The sequence below is a fragment of the Parasteatoda tepidariorum genome, chromosome 2 (assembly GCF_043381705.1).
Source record: "Parasteatoda tepidariorum isolate YZ-2023 chromosome 2, CAS_Ptep_4.0, whole genome shotgun sequence".
In the NCBI taxonomy this organism is placed as follows: Eukaryota; Metazoa; Arthropoda; class Arachnida; order Araneae; family Theridiidae; genus Parasteatoda; species Parasteatoda tepidariorum.
In genome coordinates, this window is record NC_092205.1 from 99,777,688 (window position 1) to 99,786,758 (window position 9,071).

Consider the following 9,071-nt stretch of genomic DNA (forward strand, 5'->3'; position numbering starts at 1 on the left):
GCCATATACCCGTTGAAAGTTACATCTTTTTCCAGGTCGGTTCCTGGTACCTGGCAAAAATTTTATTTTTTGTCAAAACTCGGATTTATGACCCGATAGGGTTTAAAATAATATAAAATCTTATAATTTTCTGTAGAAAAAATATTTTGCAAGGTATAGTTCGAAAGAAATTTACAACTCACCTACATAAATATGAACGTCTATTTAGTTTTAGTTTTATTTTAAAACTAAATTTTAAAAAATGAATCTAAAAAAAATTGTGATGAATGTTTGAATTTATAATGATTGACGTAAAACTTAGTTGAAGTTGAGACATCTGCTAATTGGGAACTTAATTCATTTTTCATTTTACTTAACTTTTCCATAGCATTCAATAACGTAGCGTCTGTTAAATGAAGGAAATTTTTAAAAGAGTTCAATAAAAAGACAGTAATATTGAATGAAAAGTATTTTAAGTATCAGGATTTAATTTTTAATCACCCGATGACTACAAACGTAATTATCGAGTCATGAGATATACTTTAGTACAATCAGGGGCAGTTTCAGAAATTTTTCCTGGGGGGGGGGTCATAGACTCAGATTCTCTCCCCCCCCACAATTAATTTGTTTCATAAAAGGAAAAAAAAATTATATTTTTTTTTTGAAAAAAAAAGCTTGGTTTATTACTGCTAGTATTGTCATTTATTTTTTTCATAATGAACAATAGAACAATACATAAATAATTCAAGTATACAAAATCTTTAAATAATAAATGTAATGCGTTTTTTAGAAGCTTTGGCAAATCTGTCAATGATTTTTTTAACATCCAAATCAATTTCTCGATAAATGTTTAATGATGAGAGTTCATTTATAATTAATATTTATTGTAATTTTTAAAATATTTTATTTCTTTTGTAAACTATTAAAAAAAATTATTATTTTTATTTTTTTTTCTCCAATTTTTTTTTAGGGGGGTGGGTCATGACCACTATTCGCTGGATTCGCCACTGAGTACAATTTCTTAAATTTTTATGTACTTTGTGAGCATATCATATTACCGATGCTGAACAGAAGATTCATATATCGGTTTTGTTGTCCCTAATGTTACGATTCTACCTCAAAATCCAATTAATTTTGAAAATTCAAAAGATATTTTATGTGCTAGTTCATGCAAAAAAATGCAGATTTTCTTTCTTGAAATGAAATTAATGTGTATTTGTGATACAGGGAGAAGAAAACTATGAAACATTCGCATGGTTAGACCGGTAATTGGAGAACCAGATTTGTTAGAAATTTAATTTATTGAGTTCATGGTTAAAGGAGATATGTTTTAATAAAGATACAGATTTAACATACTGATGACTAATTATAAAATACAACATGCTATTCAGAATACTTAGTGCAAAGTAGTTGTCACCATTTTTGTTATTCAGTAACATTAAAATTTTTAATTACCGTAAGATAAGATGCACATAAGAGTCTCTAAAGTTATAATTACAATACAATATAAGGTTTAAATCATTAATTTAAAATGCATTTATACACTAATTCTTAAAAAAATTTAAATGTAAATCGAACATCCGCGTAGCATATAGCACTGAGAGAATTTTAAGACGAATGCAAACTAGGCTTAACAGAAAGAAATTATACATTATAAAATCAGTTAATACAGAACTCAGATATTTTAAAATTAAAGATAATTATCCTTATTATGCAATTGAAAACATACATACATATTTAGAATCGACTTTCTGCTTCAATTGCAGCGTTGTAAATTAAAAATTGATTTCTTGCCATCGTATTCCAAATAAAACAAACGACAAGCGATATTCTACTTGGTGTTTCTTGATATTAAAAGCTCGCCAAGCGCCGACCTTGGTGTTTTCGAAAGAGAAATTCGTTCTCGTACGAAGTGAAAGTTTGCTCTAAGATTTTTAGATTTAAATTACATATTTTATATCGTACTGCATGAACGCTTGATTTGATGTTATGTTAACCCGAAATAAAGTGTTCCTTTGCACATTTTTTTGGGTTGTGCAACATTTTATTTGGAGAGATATTACACCACAGTTTTCACGAAGTACTCTGTCAAAAAGTTGGTGAATAGTTGTCCCCATTTTTAGTGCTGAGGTATTCTAAAAATTGTAACATTTAGTCACATTTTGTATTCACTTTTTCATTGATATATTTTTATTTATTTATTTATTTAATATTTGTGTGTTTCTTTACAGACAATACATATCTTCTTTTCATGTGGAATTAGAATAAATTTATGATTTCATTGACAAAACATTTGGTTTAAAAACAAGAAATTTTTTAATAATATATTCGCTATAAATTCTTTCAAACCATTGTTATTTCGTCAAAGTTATGTAATTGTTTGCACGATAATTACAATTTTTTTACTTAAAAATATATTTAATTTACCTCAGCACAAAAAATAGTGGCAACTGAAAATCACAATATTTCACAATGCACTAGCACAAATAATAATAACATGTTGTATTTATTCGTATGGTGAAAGCAAATTACTGGGAGACTAACAAAAATATATCGGGTTTTTTTTTCAGTTAGCTTTAAATTTTATTCATAATAATTATATTAACTTCAAACAAGCATTTCTAATTTTGTATTTATTTAATTATCATATTAATTAAGTTTAAATCGTTTTCAGCATTAAATTTTTGTATTTAAATATTATGTTTTGTCAATTCGCATCCGGCGAAATTGGCTATGTTCGGGTACACGGTCTTGACACTTGCTGGGTCTTCAGGCTAAAAAGCAAGGTCCGGGTACCTGGTACCGGGTAAAAAATACCCTTTGCTAGGTTTGGATAATAAATGGATACTAAAAATCTGGCTGGTTACCGAGTAGGTAGGTAGGTACTTTATTTACGTCGCTCTACAGCTGCACAATGGGCTATTGGCGACGGTCTGTAAAACATCCCTGAGGATGTTCCGAAGTTATGCCATCGCACTTATGTACCGAGTAATTAGCATTATACGGGATTTTGCCTGAAATCTGATTGGAAAAATTTATTTCGTCAACGTAAGCACGTCCTAAAATTAAAGGGACAAAATCCATTTTTTAAATTTTCCATAGAAAATACTAAAGCATTTTTACCAATGCGGGAATAGTAAATTGATTTTAAAAAATATAATGTGTAATACAAGTGAGAAATGAATTGTAAATATCATTTTTCCAAGTATTAATATTTAATTGTTAACCCTCNTGCATAGAAAATACTAAAGCATTTTTACCAATGCGTGAATAGTAAATTGATTTTAAAAAATATAATGTATAATATAAGTGAGAAATAAATTGTAAATATCATTTTTCCAAGTATTAATATTTAATTTATGAATCATGCTAAATGGGATATACTGAACTACTAAATTGAAGAAGAAAAAGAGCAGATGACAGAATATTTTAATTGCACTCAGTGTTTGCACTTAATATCTCAGTGTTTCAAGAAAACTTATTACCTTAGTTACCTTTTATTCCGCTTCTATTTAAAAGCATTCTTCCGAAACAAAACGAAAATATTTTTTTTTCCTATGCTTTGAGTATTTTAATCACAATGTAATATGAGCAAATGTAATATGAGGTAGTTTGTTAAAGTCTGAGTTGATCTGCATTTAAAGGGTTCTACTCTCGATTTCCCTATCACGCATTTCTTAGTTTAGTTAACAGTAACAATATTAATAGCTACATTTAAGTATATGGGAAACACACTATTAATTTTTTTTTAAATTTTCGGTATGAGATAGACCTTAGATTTTAATTTCAAGTTAAAAAATGAACTTCAAAAATTCCAAAAATACCAAAATATGCAACAAATTATTTATAGAACATTTGCAAAATAAAATTGTCCTATGTCACTCGAGGTGGTAGGTGGTGCTAAAATCACAAATAATGCAAATATTATATGTGGCAGTTTGTTAAGTCTGCTTAGTCCTATACTTACGGGATTTTACTATCACGCATTTCCTTGTTTAGTTAACAATGTTAATAATATTAGTTATAGTAATAATATTAATTGGCTTAGAAAACTTTTAAAACAAGTAAAAAAAATTTAATACTAATAAATTTCTAGATTTAACTGAATGAAACTTGTTTGTCAATAAAACCCATGTTAAATCTACGAGGAATTTTCATTTAATCTCTTTCCCATAAATTTATTATCTTAGCCGATCACAGACTGCTAACCGCATGTCTTAACCCTCTAAACACAGCAGTTAGGCACAGGTATTGTTCCAGTATTAATCCATTATTTAGCTATATAACAGAATGGGGATGGGGAGAAAAATAGAGTTGCATATCTACTTACACATTTTAGTATATGGTTTACAGAAAAAATTAAAAAATGTATCCAAACACGCTGTATTTGAGTATTTAAACGCTTTCATGCATGAGACAGACGGAATATTTCTAAAGGTGGACGATTTTTATGGTGGTTTAGTAACTAATTAATTATGCTACTAGCAACGGTAACGACAGCGAGCAATGCAGATTATATGTAGATTTTTTTTCTCCAAAACAATAATACTAAACTAATAGCAAGGCAGAGGTGATTTTTTTAAAGTATATAAAATTGCCGAATTGGTGGCCAACCTTCCAGTCCACGGTGATACGTAATGCCTACCACAGTTTCGCTTCAAAAGCTCTCTCCTCTCATCCTCGCAATATACCTTTAGGGGCCCAATGTGATCCCCCCCAATTGGCCTATAAAAATTACTTTCAGCAGCCTTGTTTGGACCATAGATAGATCCCTTCTTAGGGTCCGAGTTTGAAAATTATACCTTGATATTAAACAAAGCTAGGGGATCTCGAAATTTGAACCTTTCTCGAGGAATTTTATTTTTTTATTCTTTTTTTTTATTATTCCATTACGCTTTCTTTGCAGGATTTCACACACAGAACACAAACCATGAATGCTAGAATATCCAAAATGTTACAAAAGAGGTCGAAAAAGAGCAAATAAACTGATTTTCCTTGATTTTTCCAGTTTTTTCCCATTTTCCCAGTAAAAAAAACTATTTCCTACAAGCAGGACCCACCAGAATATCGAAAAACACATAAAGAAAATAATATAATTTGAAATAAACAAAAAAAGACAACAAAAAAAAAGATTTTGAAAATTTGTCCGTCCCTGGGATTCGAACCCAGTACCTCTCCCTCCAGCTGGGCACTTGCTTGTCTGGTGGCCTACCTTCCAGTCCGCACTGATACTTGAAGCCTACCACAGTTTCGCTTTAAAAGCTCTCTCCCCTCATCTTCGCAATATACCTATAGGGGCCTACTGTGACCCCCCTAATTGGTGTATAAAAATTCTCTTCAGCTGCCTTGTTTGGACCATAGATCCCTTCTTAGGGTCCAAGTTTGAAAATTATACCTTGATATTAAATGGAGCTAGGGGGTCTTGAAATTTCACCCTTTCTCGAGCCACTTTATTTTTTTATTCTTTTTTTTTATTATTCCATTAAGCTTTCTTTGCTGGATTTCACACACAGAAAACACCCTATGCATGCTAGAATATCCAAAATGTTACAAAAGAATCCAAAAAAGAGCAAATAAAATGATTTTCCGGGAGTTTTCCAGTTTTTTCCCATTTTTCCAATAAAAAAAAATTATTTCCTGCAATCAGGACCCACCAGAATATCGAAAAACACATTAAGAAAATAATATAATTTAAAATAAACAAAAAAAAATTTTTTATTTTGAAAATTTTTCCGTTCGTGGGATTCGAATCCAGAACTCCTCCGTCCAGCAGTGAACTTGCTTGTCCGGTGGCCTACCTTCTAATCCACGGTGATACGTGAAGCCTACCACAGTTTGGCTTCATAAGTTATCTCCTCTCATTTTCGCAATATACCTTTAGGGGGGGCCCACTGTAACCCCCCTAATTGGCCTAAAAAAATTTCCTTAATCAGCCATGTTTGGACAATCGACCCCTACTTAGGGTCCGAGTTTGAAAATTATACCTTGATATTAAAGGGCGCTAAGGGGTCTAGAAATTTGAACCTTTCTCGAGGACTTTTATTTTTTTATACTTTTTTTTTATTATTCCATTTCGATTTCTTTGCAGGATTTCACACACAGAACACAAACCATGCATGCTAGAATATCCAAAATGTTACATTAAAGGTCGAAAAAGTGCAAATAAACTGATTTTCCTGGATTTTTCTAGTTTTTTCCCATTTTTTCAATAAAACAAATTATTTCCTACATGTAGGACTCTCCAAAACATCGAAAAACACATAAAAAATAATATAATTTGAAATAAACAGCAACAAAAATTTTTTTTTCCGTCCCTGGGATTCGAACCCATTTCCCCTCCGTCCAGCAGCGAGCTTGCTGGTCTGGTGGCCTACCTTCCAGTCCACGGTGATACGTGAAGTCTACCACAGTTTTGCTTCAAAAGCTCTCTCCTCTCATCTTCGCAATATACTTTAAAGGGCCCACTGTTACCCCCCTAAATGGCCTATAAAAATTCTCTATCGCAACCTTGTTTGGACCATAGACCCCTACTTAGGGTCCGAGTTTTAAAATTAAAAATTGATATTAGAAGGCGCTAGGGGGTCTTGAAATTTGAACCTTTCTCGAGGAATTTTATTTTTTTATTCTTTTTTTTTATTATTCGATTACGCTTTCTTTGCAGGATTTCACACACAGAACACAAACCATGCATGCTAGAATATCCAAAATGTTACAAAAAGGGTCGCAAAAGAGCAAATAAACTGATTTTCCTTGATTTTTCCAGTTTTTTCCAATTTTCCAAGTAAAAAAAAATTATTTCCTACCTTCAGGACCCACCAGAATATCGAAAAACACATAAAAAAATAATATAATTTAAAATAATCAGAAAAAAGGAAACGTTTTGAAAACTTGTCCGTCCCTGGGATTCGAACCCAGTACCTCTCCCCCCAGCTGGGCACTTGCTTGTCTGGTGGCCTACCTTCCAGTCCACACTGATACTTGAAGCCTGCCACAGTTTCGCTTTAAAAGCTCTGTCCCCTCATCTTCGCAATATACCTATAGGGGCCCACTGTGACCCCCCTAATTGGCCTATGAAAATTCTCTTCAGCTGCCTTCTTTGCACCATAGACCCCTTCTTAGGGTCCAAGTTGGAAAATTATACTAGCTAGGAGCTAGGGGGTCTTGAAATTTGAACCTTTCTCGAGGAATTTTATTTTTTTATTCTTTTTTTTTTATTATTCCATTACGCTTTCTTTGCTGGATTTCACACACCAATAACACCCCATGCATGCTAGAATATCCAAAATGTTACAAAAAAGGTCGAAAAAGAGCAAATAAACTAATTTTTCTTGATTTTTCAAGTTTTTTCCCATTTTCCTAGTAAAAAAAATTATTTCCTACATGCAGGACCCACCAGAATATCGAAAAACACATAAAAAAAATAATATAATTTAAAATAAGCAAAAAAAGACAAAAAAAAAAATGTTTTGAAAATTTGTCCGTCCCTGGGATTCGAACCCAGTACCTCTCCCTCCAGCTGGGCACTTGCTTGTCTGGTGGCCTACCTTCCAGTCCACACTGATACTTGAAGCCTGCCACAGTTTCGCTTTAGAAGCTCTGTCCCCTCATCTTCGCAATATACCTATAGGGGCCCACTGTGACCCCCCTAATTGGCCTATGAAAATTCTCTTCAGCTGCCTTCTTTGGACCATAGACCCCTTCTTAGGGTCCAAGTTTGAAAATTATACTAGCTAGGAACTAGGGGGTCTTGAAATTTGATCCTTTCTCGAGAAATTTTATTTTTTTATTCTTTCTTTTTTATTATTCCATTACGCTTTCTTTGCTGGATTTCACACACAGAAAACATCCCGTGCATGCTAGAATATCCAAAATGTTACAAAAGAATCCAAAAAAGAGCAAATAAACTGATTTTCCTGGATTTTTCTTGTTTTATCCCATTTTCCCAATTAAAAAAAAAAATTCCCACATGCAAGACCCACCAGAATATCGAATATTACATTAAAAAAATAATATAATGTGAAGAGGAATTAATAGCTGAAAAACGGATAAATTTTGACTTTAGAGCTACGCACACGACTCACTCCGTAATTTCCTTTAATATTAACTTATAATTTTCAAACTCCGCCTGAAATTAGAGTTTTATATACCAAACAACCTTACCAAAGAGAATTTTTATACACTAATTAGGGGTCACATAAAGGGCCAATATAGATTTTGTTAATTAAACAGATGGAAGTTCTTAAAGCTATATATTCGTGGAAGTAACGTGTGAGTCGTGGTGTGGTAGTTAGCGCTATAAATAAAGACATTTGTAGACTCGGTGGTCAAGGGTTCGGTCCTGGTCACGGATTAATCTTTAATTTTTTTTTCTATTTATTTAATTTTATTTTTTTGAAATTTATTTTTCGATATTTCAACGTGAATAAAGTGTTATATGCATAAAAATATTTTTTGTTTTATAGGAAAGAGGGATTAATAGCTGAAAAACGGATAAATTTCCACTCCGGAGCTGCGCACACGACTCACTCCGTAACTCCTTTTAATATTAACTTATAATTTTCAAACTCCGCCTGAAATTAGAGTTTTATATACCAAACAATCGTACGAAAGAGAATTTTTATACACTAATTAGGGGGCACATAAAGGGATAAAATAGATTTTGTTAATTATCGGGAAGGAAGTTCTTAAAGCTATATATTCGTGGAAGCAACGTGTGAGTCGTGGTGTGGTAGTTAGCGCTATAAATAAAGAAGTTTGTAGACTCGACGGTCAATGGTTCGGTCCTGGTCACGGATTGATCTTTAATTTATTTTTTCTATTTATTTTATTTTATTTTTTAAAATTTATTTTTCGATGTTTCAACGTGAATAAAGTGTTATATATATAAAAATAATTATTTTTCTTTGGGAAAGAGGGATTAATAGCTGAAAAACGGATAAATTTCGACTCCGGAGCTACGCACTCGACTCACTCCGTAACTCCCTTTAATTTTAACTTATAATTTTTAAACTCCGCCTGAAATTAGAGTTTTATATACCAAACAATCGTACGAAAGAGAATTTTAATACACTAATTAGGGGGCACATAAAGGG